The 17,343-nt window shown below is 34.5% G+C and overlaps 1 pseudogene; it reads right to left on the bottom strand.

Moving 5' to 3' along the window:
• Nucleotides 1-3,063: 3,063 nt before the first annotated feature.
• Nucleotides 3,064-17,343, bottom strand: part of LOC118623361 — a 103,005-nt pseudogene continuing 88,725 nt past the window's right edge.

The following is a 17,343-nucleotide window of genomic DNA, read 5'->3' as shown; positions in this document are numbered from 1 at the left end:
TCTTTCTTTTCTCCTCCTTTTTTTATTCTCTTCCTCCTCCTCCCCCTCCTCATTCTTCATAATATTATTAGTATTAATATTATTTTTATAGAATATATATAATAACAGTACTTATTTGAGTTCCTATGTTGACTGAGTGAATATATTTAAAGTACTCATGCAGGAACATTCTGAAACTTCAGTCAACTTTAGTAATTATTCGCTTTTCTGTTCATTTCCCTCAACATTCTGAGAAAACCCATCAGGTATAGTTTTGTTCTATTTCTCCAAATTCCCTCTCCAACCTTTGTTAACTTTCTCTGCACCCCATGTTCTTGGCCCATAAAACTTATATCATCGCCTTTCGTTCTCCAAATAACATAGAACTACCTTTTTTTTAAATAAAAAAATGTACTTATTTTACAATAATTGAATCTATTTAATTAATAATTGAATTATTTTTGCCTAGATTTTTTTTATTTTTTATTAGTGGCTCAGTGGTTGAGCATTGACCCATGCACCAAGAGGTCACCGGTTTGATTCCTGGTCAGGGCACATGCCCAGGTTGTGGGCCAAATCTCCAGTGGGAGCATGCAGGAGGTGGCCAATCAATGTTCTGTCTCATAGATGTTTCTCTTTCTCTCTTTCTTTCTTTCTTTCTTTCTTTCTTTCTTTCTTTCTTTCTTTCTTTCTTTCTCTCTCTCTTCCTCTTTCTCTAAAATCAATACAAAAAGCAAAATTTAAAAATAAAGAAATTAATATAATATATATAAATATAATAAATATATTATTACTAAAATATGTAACTTCTTACCTTTTCTTAGTTTTCCCATTTTTGTTTTCTCTCTCTCTCTCTTTTTTTGGTCTTAATTTCTTCTATTTTTTTTTCCTTTCTCACTACACTTTCCCCTTTTAGTTATTTAGAAATGATGCACTCTATTGCATTTTTCATGGATATAGTAGCAATTTAAATGTGCATATTTAGCTTAAAAACTTAGCTTGAAAAGTGTCTAAAGTAAACACATATTTACTTTATTTCAAAATTTCCAAATCATATGATATTATTTTCATGGAAAGCACTTCTACCATCATTGATTTTTAATTTTATATATTGACATCTTCCTCTCCTTTTTTCAAAATAAAATTAAAAACACATGCAAATGATTATTTTTGCCTAGGGTTTTTTTTTGGGGGGGGGGTATTTTTATTTTCTTCTAGAATGTTTTCTTATTTTAAATATATGTAATTTTTCTTTATTGATTATAAAGAGAAAGAAAGGGAGAGAGAGAAAGAGATAGAAACATAGATGAGAGAGAACATCGATTGGCCTCCTCCTGCATGCCCCCCACCTGGGATTGGGCCCACAACCTGGGCATGTGCCCTGACCAGGAATTGAACTGGCAATCTCTGGTGTATGGGTTGAAACACTGTCTGGGAAGAATGTTTTCTTCTTCCTTAGGTTTATATTTTAATCATATTTTCTTTTGAGAATCTGCTGATAATTTTTACTTGTCTAAAACTATGTTTATTTAGTTTTCTTTCTTAAAACATATTTTTCCTGGGTTTACTATTTCAGATAGCAGTTATTTTCTTTTAGCATTTTCAAAATTATCAGAAAAATTATAAATATAATTCATTATGTTATCAAATTATAAGAACAATTTCATTTCAACAATAGCAGGTAAATAGTTTAAAAACTACTCATGGTTAAAGAAAAACGTCAAGTTTGTTGAAGTTGGTTTTTAACTAAATTGAAAAACTATTCTTATATTTTGGCTGTAGGTGAAGTGTTTATGAGTGTGTTGGTATATTTTATACTATTTCCAAAATTTCTGTGTAAAATGGAATTTTTTAAAGTAAAAAGTTGATATAGGAGAGTAAAATGGCTAGAAAATAACAATACTGTAACCAGAGTCATCTGAGACGTGTATTAAAGATACCAAATTAACATTGAAGAGTTATTTGAGAGGTTGCAACTGCTATCTTATCTAAACCAATGTGTTATGTAAGCTATCAGTGGTAAAGGAGGTTAACATTTACTTAACTATTACAGATAAAAATACTTTTTTAAATCTGATAGAGAGTATCAGAAAAAATATAAAGCCAATATATTTACTAATAGAAAAATGCAAGAAATATTTTCCTTGAAATTAGAAACTACCAGGGAAGTTCACATCACCTCTTCTGTTCAATGTGTTATTAGGGGGCTCTACCCTAGTCAGAAAGAAAGGTATATAAGTAGGTTAATACAAGGATTTGAAAAAAAGAAACAATCCTGTCATTATTTGCATATATTTTTATACATGAAAAAAATTTTGTCACTTTAACGGCAGATTGAAGCCAGACTACTACGACATTATTTGACATTACAGAGATTTGCATGCTTTTGCTATTGAAGACCTTTGTTGAAGCATTTGAACTTTACTTCTTAAGAAATGAATAAGGAGATTTCAAGAATTTTTGTCAGCACAGTCATTCACAACAGCCTTCTAGATACTTATTTTTTCTACCTTTTCCTTTAACAGGTAATTCTCACCAGAACCCCACCATGGAAGGATTCACAGCTCCTGAGATCAAAGTGATCAAAACCCACAGGTTTGTATAATTAGTAGTTCAAAGCTTGGTTTAAATGTTGGAAGAATAGCAAACACCAAAACTGAGCCCCGCAAATATTATTGTTTCTATGAGGTTATGGCTCATGAGTGAAAACCAGACTGAAATTTTATATACTCAGTGTCTATTGGTATAAAACCTTCATTCTTAATGCTTTTCATGGCATCACAGTTTTAGAAATTAAACAATACATTTTAAGCATTTTACAGTAATCGTCATTTTCAAAAATTATAACAAACATCTGCATGTTACACTAACAGAATTTTCCACATAAGTATTTGTTACATTGTCAACTCTTAGTTTCATTACATGATGAAATACAAAAGCTCTATAAGACAAAACACCACAGAATTTTTTAATATTTCCTTTCTCCAGTTGTTAGCAGGTAGCACTTTTTTTTTTTTTTTAAAGAGAAAGTGATGAAAAATCAGAAGTTTTGCATCCAATGTTTGACTTCAACTTTTTACTTTCTTATCGTTTTCTGATACCACCATATCCTGACGCTGCTCTGGTGTTTGTCTCTGAACCTGAACCAGTGGCATAGCTACCTGAGCCGCCAGGAAGTGGTAAGCATGGCTATTCCCTGCGCTGCAGTATGAGGGGTACCATGAGTCTGCAAAGGCTGTTGCTACTCTATTGCTGCCAAACAATATCGTAATTCCTCCATTTCCCAAGCCAGTCCGGAAACCTTGTCCTGAATGCCCATATCCTCTGTCCTGCGAAAGCCTGCAAAACCAGATGCTGCGCCTGTGAACCCTGACTTAAAGCCTGGGGGAGGGGGTCCTGCTGAGATGGGGAATCCCTGATAACGGTGAGAATATGAAGGATTTGGGTGGAGGAGAATCTTAACCACCACTAAGGAACAATTTATAAACTCCAAAGGCAAGTAACACTATAATGGGAAGTCCACTGATGCCACCGGAATTATTTTTATCAAAATCAGAGAAGGCGTTAAAGCTATGGCTTTTTTCAGACCCTCTCAAATTTCTTCAGGCTAAATTCCATGTAATCTAAATTATACTCCAAGCCACAGGAACGTCTTAGCGTATACCTGTCTTCATAGGATCCAGAGCCTTCAAGCTCACCAAGGTGTTTCCAAACGTGTACGTAGTATCTGAACCAGTCTTACATTCCCCATCGTACATCATAACTGTTCCAGCCTTTGTTCTGGCACTAACTTTGGGGGTATGAGCATCACATACAGCTGGGCCTCCAACACATTTCAATCCAGCCCAGGGGAGGTGGGATAGCGGTCATAGAGGAGGGTAAGAGCCTTTATATCCCGCAGCAATACTCTGCCAGGGTCGTTCCGACTCAGGGCTGGGCCTCTGATCAGAAGCAAAAGGAGGCTGAGAAAAGGGCTGCGTCTGTCCGCTCGGGGCCACCGGTCAATGCAGGGCGCTAGGCTGCGATGGCGCGTGGGTGCCCGGCGTTGGCGGACCAGCACCTAGGCTGCAGGAATCCGCGCAGCTGCACAGGGACCCCAGCATCTTCGGCCAAGAAGAAGGGAAGACCCACAGAGTTGCAGCCGGCGAGAAGGTCTGCAGGCCTGTCTCACATCATTGTACACGAAATGAGTTTTTTAAATACAAGGAAATTACTAGACTTAAAGACTTAAGCAGGATAGTTTTATGTAACATCATTATCCAAAAAATCAACTGTGTTATCTTCAAAAGAGACAAAGCTAGTAAATATAATTATTCCAGGTTAAAATATCCTGATATGTGATCACCTCCAAAGGAATGAAAATTGATTCTTAAAGGTGAAAAAGTACCTTAGCTATTACAATTATTTTTGACCCCCCCAACTTATCTCAACTCTATTTGGAAAAAAATAAAAAAATCTGAAAACACATTGGAATTGGAGGAGAGAGCTATAGAGAAGCAAAGAATGTTGAGAAACACATGTTAAAATGTAGAACAGTTACAAATGATTCCAAAATCTCAGTAGCTTGGAACTCCAAGTATGATTTTTTGCTCATGTTACATTTTGTGCAGGCCAACTCCAGCTCTGGCCCTCATTGTTCTCATACTGGAATGAAAAAATGATTGAGCAGAATCGATCTGAAATACTGATACTGGAGAGAAAAGAGACCAGATCAAATCATGCACAGGCTCTTAAAATTGGTGCCCAGAAGTTAACATATGTAACATCCTATATATATGACATGACCAAGCTTGATCTCAAAGATGTAAAGAAATATGACCCCTCTCTTAAGGGGAGTAATGAATATTTTCAAGTAATAATACTGTCAACCAAATTAACAACAAATAATACCATTTAAAACATCAACTAAAAATTAGGAACATAGGAATAAATATTATGAAAAACATTCAAGACTTTTACCGAAATAAATTTAAAAATATTAACAATGAAAAAAAATGTTCATAAGATAAGGATATAGTTGTCCACAAATTTATATATAGGTTAAATTAAGCTCCAATTTTAAAAAAAAGCTAACAAATATTTCTAATACTTTGAAAAGCTGACCCTACAATGGTTATATCAGGACAAAATATCAAAAATAGCCAAGTTGCTCTTGAAGAATAATGAGATGAGGAGATTTGGTCTATCAGATAACAAAACTATTTTTAATTCTATGAGTTAAGTAATACCATGTGGTCTTACTAAAGGGATAAAGACCATTAGATCAGAAGCTGATGATCTTGTTCATGGACATTTGCAGTACTACACAAGTGACAAAAGAAAAAGAGCAGCTACTCAATAAATGGTACTGGGATAAAACTATTTGAAGGAAAAAATAATATTGGTTTGCTTCCTTACGCAAACAAATAAATCATTTCCAGTTAAATCAAGGAATGGAAGATGAGAGGAAGCATTTTATAACTTTTAGAAGGAGATAAAATAATAGCTTTTGGACTTTAGCCTAGGAAAATGTTTTGTACTTAAAATCTCAAAACATATAGCATGGAGAAAAATATTAGTAAATTTACTACATGAAAATTAAGTTTGTTAATCATGAAAGACTTTATAAAGGCAATTAAATAACTAGGTAGAATCTGAGAGACTACTTTCAATGAATATAACTGTGCAATAACTAGTATGTACACTATGAACATTTCTTCAAATCAAATCAATAAGATGAACATGGCATTTAATGGGAAAAAACATTTGGACAAATTGGCAGTGAGCATTTCAGGGATGTGGAAATAAGAATAACCAATCATCAAGTGATGACAATATCGGGATTAGAAAAAAACATCAATTAAGACCACAGTGATATTTCTTCAAGTCTGACCAAAAATTAGAAGTCTGTTGATTTTATTGTTGGTAAAGATATGGAACAATAGTGACATAAATGCTTGTGGTAGGAATGAATAATAGTATTGACAAAACTTAGTATAGAACTATTTCTGTAATCTTAGTCAGACACGTTGAACTAGACAAATAAGAGGTACAGATTCAAGAAACATTAGAGTCAAAAGTGTAAATTGAATTATTTCTAGGTATGGAATTCTACTATATTTTCAATCAATAATCAATCTTAATTTTCCATTTCTGTTGTTTAAAATATATATTTCATGTTTAAATTCCTTAGGTAGTTGAGTTGTCAATAAGAAGAATATTTATTTCTTAAACGTAAAATGCTTTGGCCTTGAAAACAAGGCTCAAAACTTGGAATTGGATTCTGCCCCAATTCTTTAGCCTGCATATGGAATAGAGACTTTGGGTGGTCTCATTGCATACCTTGTAATTAAAATACAAGTCTATGTGGTATTTAAAGCAGGTGTGAGCTCAAACTGTTAATTGCACTATAAATTCATACTCTTGCACCTGAAGAGGATTCATTTGTATGCACATTTTCAAACATATTACAAAAGAATTACCAACATATGCTGTATATTCTGTGCCATTAAGTCAGAGAACAGACAACAGCAATTCACCAATATAAGTGTGGTGCAGGTGTTAAGTGGCATCACAGATGTGATATGACTGAGGAAATACTGTAATTCAGTGCAGCAGGTAGAGTTATTTCCTAGAAAGTTTCTTCCAAACTGTTCCAAAGCAAAAGATCACACAATTGAAGATAGAATAAAGATTGCATTAAAGGGAGACAAATTAAAAGATAGTTCTAGAACAGGAAATCCACCTCCATAAGGTTGGAAGTTACAGTTTTCTTTTGAGGTCTTGAACCGTACTTTGAACTTTGATAAAAGTTTGATAAAACTGTTTATCACCAGGAAAGCAATCACTTCTCTAGGAGATCTTGATATTAGATGTTTAGATATTTATACCTATCTGTTACATCAAAGCTCTCCTGTAGTGAAAGGTAATGAACCCAGGAAAATGTTAAATTCACTCTAGTTTAAAAAAAGACAGTATTTATAGTACATTGAAATACAGTAAAACTAGACTTATGAAAAAGTTAAAAATTCAAATGATTATGAATTCTTTAAGATGTGTAGACTTTAAAAACTTGTATTATTTCAACATAAAATTTTTGCTGTTTTAAAATTTCATCAGGTCTTACCAATGACCTATTATATTAAGTCCCAAACTCTTTGTTTGGACATTTTAGAGCAGACTCCTGTGGATTGGTGTTAATGTCTGTGATGTTACTTCAGGAATTGCTTTGAGCATGAGAAACAAATGCTCACTACTAAACCCAGAGTTGACTTGATGAAAGAGCTAACATAATAAGACTTGTTGCAGTTTACTGAAGGAAGACAATTCATTGACCAGGGTCAATAGCAAACTTAATTTTGAAATAACCAAAAATGTAAGTAAATGTAAGTAGATATTAAGAATATAAAAGAGGAAGTCAACACTGATATCAAATAAGCTATATTAAGTGAATTTTATGCTAAAGTTTTCTTGGTCTTACTATCAAGTCTATGATGGTTTATTTTATGTCAATTTGGTTGGGTCATGTGCCAGACATTTGGTGCCAAATATTATTCTGTGTGAGGGTGTTTATTGGATGAGATTAACATGTAAATCAGTGAGCTTTCAATATAGCATATAGTTCTCCGTAATGTGGGTGGGCCTCATCCAATCAATTGATGACTTTACAGAACTAAGACTAACCTTCCCTGAGCAAGAGAGCATTCTGCCAGTAGATGGCCTTCATATTTGAACTGCAGTTTTCACTCTCCCTTGGATCTCTAGACTGTTGACCAACACTATACATTTTGACTTGCCAGCCTCCATAATTGCATTAGCTAATTCATTAACATAAATCTCTTTATATATATACTGGGTGGGACAAAAGTAGGTTTACAGTTGTGAGTACATGAAACAGTTTATATTTTATAGTATTCTTTTCCATACAAACGATTGAAATTCTACTTTGCTCCATGCTGTACATATATCCTATTGGTCCTGTTTCTTTGGAAAACCCTGACTAATATGTAATACCTATCTGAAGCAACCCATCTGATATGACATGAGTGTTATGGCCTCATGATCTTATTTACCTCAAGGTAAATATAAGACTAAATAAGTATAAATATATCTATATAGATATATATATATATTTATATCTATCTATATATATATATATACACACACAAATAATATCCCCTGCCACAGAGCCCCCCTTGGCTACTTTTAACTATATATATATATATATATATAATAATATGTAATATATATTATGTATATATATGTATATATATTACATATATATGTATATATATTACATATGTATATATATTATGTATATATGTATATATATTACATATATATAATATATGTAAGTAAGAGTGCATTGACCTGAACTGACACTGAGGGTAATATAGATTTGAATACACTGTAATGATCCAGTGCTCTCTTCTCCACTAAACACCAAGTCATACTTTCCAGTTATAAAGTGATCTTAGGCATCCCTAGGCCTCTTTTGCATTAAAGTCACATGTCTATTTCTAGAGTTAAGATTAATTAATGAGATATTATATGAATGGAAATGTCTTTATATGCTTACAAAGCACTTGAAGCTGTCAATAGATTTTTAAAAAAATGATAAGAGCCGGAGCCTATCAGCAATAAGTAATTATCTTATAGGTTAAGACAGATAGAAAAAAAGCTAACAGGTATGAAGCTAGACCTATTTAGCTAACAGCCTTTGTAAAAGCTAGACAAAGGTACTAAAATACTGAGGAAAAGATACTTAGGGCCACAAAATAAAAATAGTAAAATTATTTAACTATTTGTCTATAGTAAACATGCTGCCATGTTGAGCAGTAGAAAAATTTGTTATTTGATTTCTGTAGGAGACATAAACCACAGGTTCAAATGATGAAAGAACCTGGTTTCTTTTTATCTTTTGGCTCCCTTTTACGTTTGTTTCTCAGATGGATATTTCTCTTGTTACTGGAGTAAATTCATCTTGCATTCTTTCCACTTTAAATTTCATAAGAGAAAAACAGGAATATCTTTTCTAGACACAGTTTGTTTCTTATTGGTTTTGAAAGTATGCTGCATAATGACTATCACTTAAATGGATTACTATATGATGACCTCATTGGTTTGAGCCTGGAAACGACTGTCTATTAGCCAGGAGTGGAGCCCATTCTGAAACAGAAGAACTGAAAAATAAAGAAGGATGCTTCCCAAAGCCAGGGTCCATTTATCTAAAGAAGGATAAAGGGTTACTGAATTATCATACATAGATTTTTCCATTTGAAAGTTAGTAAAATACAACTACGTAATACTACAGCCAAACTGAATATAATTGAATATATCCTTGATGACTCACAGAGCATTTTTAACTGGAATAATACATTAATATTGTTTCACAAAAAAGCTGCAGAGTACAGTATGACTGGTGGGTGGAAAAATATCCTATTACCAAAAAAAAAAAAAAAAAAAGTTTAATAAGGCATTAATTGTGCAATAGTTGCAGCAATTTAAGTAAACTCACCTCAATGTACAAGGAAATGCCATATGTAGGTGTATAAAAGACAATCTAAATTAAGGATAAAATCTGGAGTAAGAAAAGGCTATTTCATTGTAATAAACATTTATGGAAACCTGATGTAGTCTAACCACAGTGTTAGGTGTACAATTTCTGTCTCCAGGAGATGACATTCTAGCTGGGAAGGTGAAATGTTACACAAAAAAATATAAAAAGGGAACATTAAAGGAGATGATATCTGTGTAAGTGGTAGAGACAACAAATGAAGTAGGATTTGGATTATGAAATAATCATCTTCAGTTGAGATAGTCAACTCACATGAAAAAGGAAAGATTTCCTTATTCACAGGTAAAGATTTACAACAAAGGGAAATTCACATTCTAGAAGAACTTAGACAAGATTTTTGAATGTTAATAATGCTAAGACTATCAATTTATTGTTAATTTTATGTTAACAAATGAGTTCAATTCAGGAAACATTTGAAACTTGATTACATTTTAAAGCAACATCTACAGTTTTCATCACTTATTTTTTTCTCAATCTTTGTTCAAAATAATTTAAAATACTTTTTTAATTAATGATAAGAAAAATGTAAGATTTTTAGAAAAATATGTTTGTAATTATTATGAGGAAAATACATTTAGTTCTTTAACATCTTATATGATTATCTCTTCTGTCTTAATTAAATCTAGATCTTTAATTTTCGCTTTATTTAATAAGAGAAAATTTAAATTGAAAATTCAGAATAAAATTGGAAGGAATCTAGTCTCTTTATTCTTTTCTTTGTTCAACTTCCTTTATTTTTAAAATTTCTTTAATCAACATTAAAAAATAAAATTATAAGGAAATTTAATTCAACTAAGAAAATTAAAAATATATAAAACTGAAAGGAAAAATGGCTAAGATAATTTGACCTATTACTTTTACTGTTGTTACTAGTTTATAATTATACATAACACACATAATGAAAATCATTTCATATGTTTGATTATATCATTTAATAGGAGAGTAACTGTGTGATTGCAAGTCCTTAATGATCCTCTCTTTCTAATATTTGCATGTTGTCTACTTCTTTCTCACATTAAATTAGGGTTAATATATAATGGACCAATAGAATATGGCAGAAGTAATGTTGTATACAGTCTTAGACTAAGTTATAAAAGACAAGGCAACTTCTGCTCTCTCTTACTCTGGTTTCGGTTAACTGCCATGCAATGAAGATACTTAACCAGCCTTGTGGGGAGATCCACATGGCAAGGCACTGGGACCTCTTTCCAACAGCCAGCAAGACACTGAGACAATACCATTTCAGTGAGTCATCAGAGGAACAGATCCTTCAACCCAGTCACACCTTCAGATGACTGAAGTCCCAACCAAATATTCTGACTGGAATCTTATGTGAGACCCTAAGCCGAACTACCCAGTTAAGTCATGTTCAGATTCCTACGATTTAGAAATTGTGAAATAATAAATGTTTGTGGATTTAGTGGCTAAGTGTTGTTATCTAGCAATAGATAACTAAAACACTAATGCAAGATAACTGTAAAATAAGTGACAATGACACATAATATTTAGAGTTAGAGAATGGACATGATTAGATCCTAGGATCCTAAGAGCAATAGCAAGCATTTACCAAATATCAATTTTGTTGTCAAATTATACTTTAGGTGCTTTGGTGGATACAAGAGCAATATAAGATTTGGTTCGCACCTCAAATTGAGATTGGAAGATAGTCACATTGGAAAGTATTAGAAAGAACTGACTTTGTTTTGGAGGGACATTTTTGAAGCAGATAGTATTCTAGAGCAAAAAATACAGCTTGGGATAAGTCAGGAAAGGCGTCAATGCAACAGATTGAAGTTGAACTGGTTTTTGACAAATGTGTACGATTTGCATAGAGGAAAGAAAAGAGAGAAGGTAATTTTTTTTAGGAGAAAGTTATACTCAGTTATAATGGTGGAAACAATATGTAAACAAACATATAAATATTAGTTTTTCTGCAGTAGAGACTGACTTAGGGAATAGCCATAAATACAAATTGATAGAGCAGGGCCCTCCAGAAAGGGTCTGAATGCCAGGCAGAATATTCTGATTTTAATAGCATTCAGGGGACCTACAAATGATCTTAAACAGTGAATATGCCTTGACATTTCCTCTAGTAGGGAATAAGGCTTACCATTGAGGGAACATATTAGATCATTGCGATACCATAATTCTTAGCAAGTTGCTACTTCTCTTGAGCTGAAATTTGTCTTCCCTTCATTTCTACACTTGCTCTTACTTATGTAGCAAATGAGAATTATCAGGGGATCATAGAACCTTTGCATTGAAAAGAATCTTGAATCTAATCTACTCCAACCACCCAATTGATTCTTATAAATTCACATAACACATGGCCATACATCCCACATTTGAATAGCTCCTGTGAAATGGTTTAAAACCAATTCTTCAAGCATCTGTATATATCTTTACATAGTTGTGACAATTAAAAGGCTTGCCTAAAACTATGTTTATCTATAAACAAAGGTCCCAGATTTAGACCTTTGAGTCACATAATCAATATAAATAAGCCTAATTCCACTGCTATCGGGACATCTTGTAAGTATTTAAAGATGGCGTGCTCCCCTTGGAAACAGAGGATGGAAAGTTTTAGTTCCTTCAGTTTTCCCTCTGTATTATGGCTTAGAGTCCCTTGACTCCTGGTGTCTCTTCAGCATTCTGAGAGTGTGATTCTCAGAGTAGGCTAACACTCCAGCATTGTCGTTAATAGAGAGTAAGTCACTACTATTTTTGTTGTTGTTTGGAATTTATATTTATTTTATTTCTCCTTCAAATTCTTTAAATGTTTTGGTAACACTGTCATAATTGAGTTTATTGTTTGTGCCATATCCCTGCCATGCCTCACCATCTCCATTTGCTTGCTGTAAGACCTAACATGTCCCTCACATCCCTCCATTGTATTTCAGGTCACAGTGACACATCCTGGAAACTTACATTTGGGGAAACTTACATTATCTTCCTGTGTTGAGCTGGTAGAAAATTTAGATGTTATTACTCCATCTCTTTCATTATCCCAATGAAAGAAGTGAAGCTTCAGAAAAAAATGGACTTGACTAAGCTAATATAGGCAACTTTTCTCAGAGCTAGACGAGTAATTCCACCTCATAAAGTTTGGCCATCATTTGATTAACTTAATTTATGCAGTCAATTTAACAATGTGTTTTATTAATAGCAAATTACTTTCCATAGTTTTAAAGTTTCTAGGGACCTATATGCACATATTCAGATATACAAACATTATTTTCCAGTAATTTTAATGTCTAGATTAACAATATATTTGAAATAAAGGTGAGCACATATTTAGTTTATATATTGTCATGATTTCTAAAACATGTCTCAATTTCCAAATCTTGCCTGTTATAAGTAACACTGCAAATGCCAATCAGTAGATGAGTGGATAAAAAAGCAATGAGTGGTACATTTACACAATGGAATACTACTCAGGTGTAAAAAAGAAGGAACTCTTATCCTTTGGGACAGCATGGATGGACCTGGAGAGTATTTTTCCAAGTGAAATAAGCCAGTCAGAGAAAAACAAGTACCATATGATTTCACTCATATGCTGCATCTAATGAACAAAATGAACTAACAAGCAAAATAGATTCAGAGTCTTAGATAGAAGATTCACAGCTGTCAGGAGGTGAGGGTTGGGGACGGGGCTGGGTGAGGTGGGGTGGAGAGATTGAGCTAAAAAGAAAATAAGTGAGAAAAAACTCATGGACACAGATAACCATATGGTAATTGTGGGGGGGGAGGAGGAGGGTTGGGAGAGGTGGATGAGGGTATAGTGGGGTAAATGGTGAAGAGAGGAGACTTGACTTGGGGTGATGAACACACGGTACAGTGTACAGATGATGTATGTGAAATTGTGCACCTGAAACCTGTATAATTTCGTTAGCCAGTGTCACCCTAGTAAATCAATATAAAGGAAAAACAAAAACAAATTTTAAAAACATGCCTCGATTTATAAACAATTTTTTAAATGTTATCCATACTTAGTTGTCTCTCCATGTCATCTATATTGAAAGATTTTTATATATTTGGTAAAGAGTTACAATCCAGAAAGAACGTACTGCTCCCGAAGAGCTTTGTTATAATGTATCCATCTCTCACACTCTAAGTACAAGTGCATTCAGGAATGTGCTGGTACTTTCTCAGCAGAAAATTGGACACCTTGGCTCCTGTTGTTGATCTTATAACAAAAACCCTCCCTCTACTCCACACCCTTGATTCTTCATTTATCTTTCACACTGCTTCTTCTCATTATTTCTTGACCAATGAAAAAAGTGAAGCTTATATTTGATTCCATGCTCATTTATTAAGAAATCACTCTGAATATACTGGTAATTGCTATTTCATATATACTACTTTTAGAAGTAGTCGAAGTGGGTTGTTTTTCAGAGAATGTATGATTTCACTGGAGAGCAATGAATTCATATATTAAATGGATAGTATTTATTTTGGAGCCAAATTCATACTAGCTCATATAGCTACTATATTTCACATTTTTAATAAGAGAGAAACTATTATGAACTATTGTGATGACTATGATGAGTTATCTTAAGGAGATTTTCATGGAGTAGAGGATTTGACCTGATCTGGAAAGATAAGATAAAACAGGCAAAGAGCAGTGAGCAGCAACCTAGGTATGGGGAATATTATTGTTTATTTGCTTCTTGTTTTGGTCATGTGCTACGATAAAACCTGTAGATATAAAACATTAGGCCCTGCGGTGTCTATGAAAGGCACCATTCAGATCTCCCACAACAGAAAACATAGCTGATTCTGACTCTGGCCGCTGTGTCCACCATCACATTGGCTTCTAAGCTACACCTCCCATCAATTATTGTGTACAACGATCTATAATGCAGGCCCACTGCTGCAAGATACCAGGCTCCTTTGAACGACCACTTTGGCCAAGGACTCCCAATTGCTCTTGGAACTACACTGCCATCTATGACTCTTCTTATCCAATTCTCCTTTCTTCTGCTCTCCTTTACAGAAACCAGACCTGCACTGCAGTCCAAAAGTTCTCCATATCCTGTCTGGTTGAGTCCTTATCCTTCATGGACATTTTCCAGAGTAAAACTCTTGCACTTCTCTTTTCATCTTGGCATGAGCTTCTTGGATGATCCAAACTAAAGTAAGCGCTATCCCCAAGAATCACAAGTTCTTGTGGTTATTTTTGTATGCAAACACATAATCACAGTACAATAAAATGATGGTGTTAGTGGAGGTATCCATTCATTTAATAAATATTACATTAAATAAGGGCTCACTATGGGTCAAGCATAGCTCTAGGAACAGAGGGTATAGCCATCAACTAAAATTCTTGGCATCAGGAAACTTACAATAGAGTGGGAGACAAACAAAAATAAACAAATACATAATGTGTCAGATGAAGATAAATTCTAGGAGTTCATCTGTCATAACTGAGGGCACAATTACATTCATATCTGAAAGAAGAAGGTTCCAAGTAAAAAGAATAGCAGTGGCAAAACTCTGAGAAGTTCGTTCGAAGTGATGGACAAACAGCAAGAAAAACAGTGAGGGTGGACTGGAGGAGCATGAGGAAGGGGGGTGTGTGAAAAGTAGAGGAAGACATCTGAAAACTGGAGGTGGGTAGACTTGTGTAGGCTCCACAGGCCATAGATAAGACTTCGAATTTTATTCAAAGCAAAATAAAATCCATTGGCAGGTTTGAGCAGAAAAGAACGTGATCTGAATTATACTTTGAAAGAATTCCTCTGACAACTGAGTCAGGTCAAAGGCAAAAGGAAGAGAACCAGGTACAGTAACTGTGACAGTGCTCCAGGGAGACGTGCCAGTGTGTAAGTAACGAGAAACAGGCACATTCTGGGTGTATTATGAAAATGGAGCGACTTGAGGAATTCAGTGTGGAAAGTGAGAAAAGGAGAGGAGTCCAGAATGATTTCTGGTTTGGACCGAGTGGCTGATAAAAAGGAATTGCTGTTGCTTGAGATAGTTAAAATAGGAAACGAAAAAGGTTGGTGAAAGAAATCAAGAATTTGGCCTGGCTGGTGTGGCTCCGTGGCTGAGCATCGACCCATGCACCAAGAGGGTCACCGGTTCAATTCCCAGTCAGGGCACGTGCCCAGGTTGTGCCCAATCTCCAGTGGGGTCCATGCAGGAGGTGGCCAATCGATGTTTCTCTCTCTCTCTTCCTCTCCCTTCCTCTCTCTCTAAAGTCAATAAAGAAAATAAATAAATAAAAAGAAATCAAGAATTTGGTTTGAAACTTATGATGTTTCAGGTGCTAATTAGTTGCTCAGAGGTAAAAGGAAGGGCAAGTAAAAGGTGGTGTTTGATGTGACCACTCTTAAGGAGTTAAAATGAGCAAATATTTTCCCAGGTAACTCCCTGTCCTGATCCCTATGTTAGCACTGCTGCCCCTCTGGATTTACTGTGTTGGAGTGTCCCCCCTTTTCTGTCTGTCCACTCACGTGTCCACTTCCTCCTGACTGATGCACTTTCATCTTCATCTCCTACATTTGTTCCTCAGTGACAGGCTTAGAGAGGGCTGACATTATTTAGGCTCAGGGTTCCAGTGACATACTAATTTAAAGCAATACAAAACCTTTATTTTCATGTCACAAAAGCATTAAAAGGGATCATGTCCCGTAGGAATGCCACTCAGAAATTCCCCTGCCCAATCAATCCTCCAGCAATGCCAACCTACCCCAAGAACCAAACCCAAACTTCTGCCTCCTGACCCAGCCTTGAGTAGTTATTATTTCCTCTCCTCCCCATCTGTCAGAAATCTTTGTGATTTCTTAAACATGGCCTTTTTAGTTAAATTCCCTTAAAAACAGTGTAAAACGTACCAAAATTAGTGGCTCTGTAAATTCATTCCCTCAGTGAGCAGTGAGAAAGGGCAGGGGGTGAAGTATTCATGGAAAGGCTGTGGGGTATGAGAAAGAGAGAAAATCAGAAAGGTCACGTCTTGCTACAAATGTTTTAGGGCAAATAAACTGTTTTTAATGCAACATAGTGGACTAGTGTCACGTGTGACCAGCAGTCTGCCGATGTCCCACATTTTATCTCGCAGGGTCAGGAGGCCCTAATTCAGTTTATCTGAAGGTAGTGTTGTGGTAATTTTTATCAACATCTTGTATATTATACAAAGATTATATATAACTGATATATGATTTCAAAAATGCAGAAATAGTTGTACAGTGTATTCTCAATCATTTTTCTACCTCATTTCTTCATCTGAATACACTCCTGTACACTGAGGTGCTTAAAATTAGCCAGCTCAAACTTTTTCTACTTCTTTTCTGATAGCATGTTGTATTAAAATGCAGGGAAAATTGCTCTATCCTGCCGTCCATATAAAATCAATGAGTTACATCTGTAGTAACTATAACCTACCTCAAACATCGGCCTTTTATGTCAAAAATTTATTTTTCAAACTTTCAGCACACTATCATTGAGTTACATTAAGATTTAATGCTGTGTGATATCTTTAAACATAATTTTTTATTCCTAGTGCAATGTGGGTTTGTTTTGTAAACAGAAAACTGCACTCTTCTGGTCACATGTGTACTGCCATTTTAAGGTAATATATGAGTTTTTGTCACTACAGCGTAAAGTGTGTTATCTTCTCCTTCACCATAAACAGGTTTTTTTGTCAGTCGCCTTCATTTTCACCATAAGATTGATAAGGGCATTTCTAATTCAATGGGCGTAGCATTTTACCACATAAAATCTGCAGTTTAATATAGGTATTAGGTATAGGTTCCGTTATATTTTTGCAGAGTTATAAATGCCTGAAGCATTTGTTAAATTTTATA

This window comes from Molossus molossus, unplaced genomic scaffold, assembly GCF_014108415.1.
Source record: "Molossus molossus isolate mMolMol1 unplaced genomic scaffold, mMolMol1.p scaffold_m16_p_10, whole genome shotgun sequence".
Lineage (NCBI taxonomy): Eukaryota > Metazoa > Chordata > Mammalia > Chiroptera > Molossidae > Molossus > Molossus molossus.
Note: the sequence above shows the minus strand (reverse complement) of the source record. Positions and strands in the feature narration are given on the sequence as shown.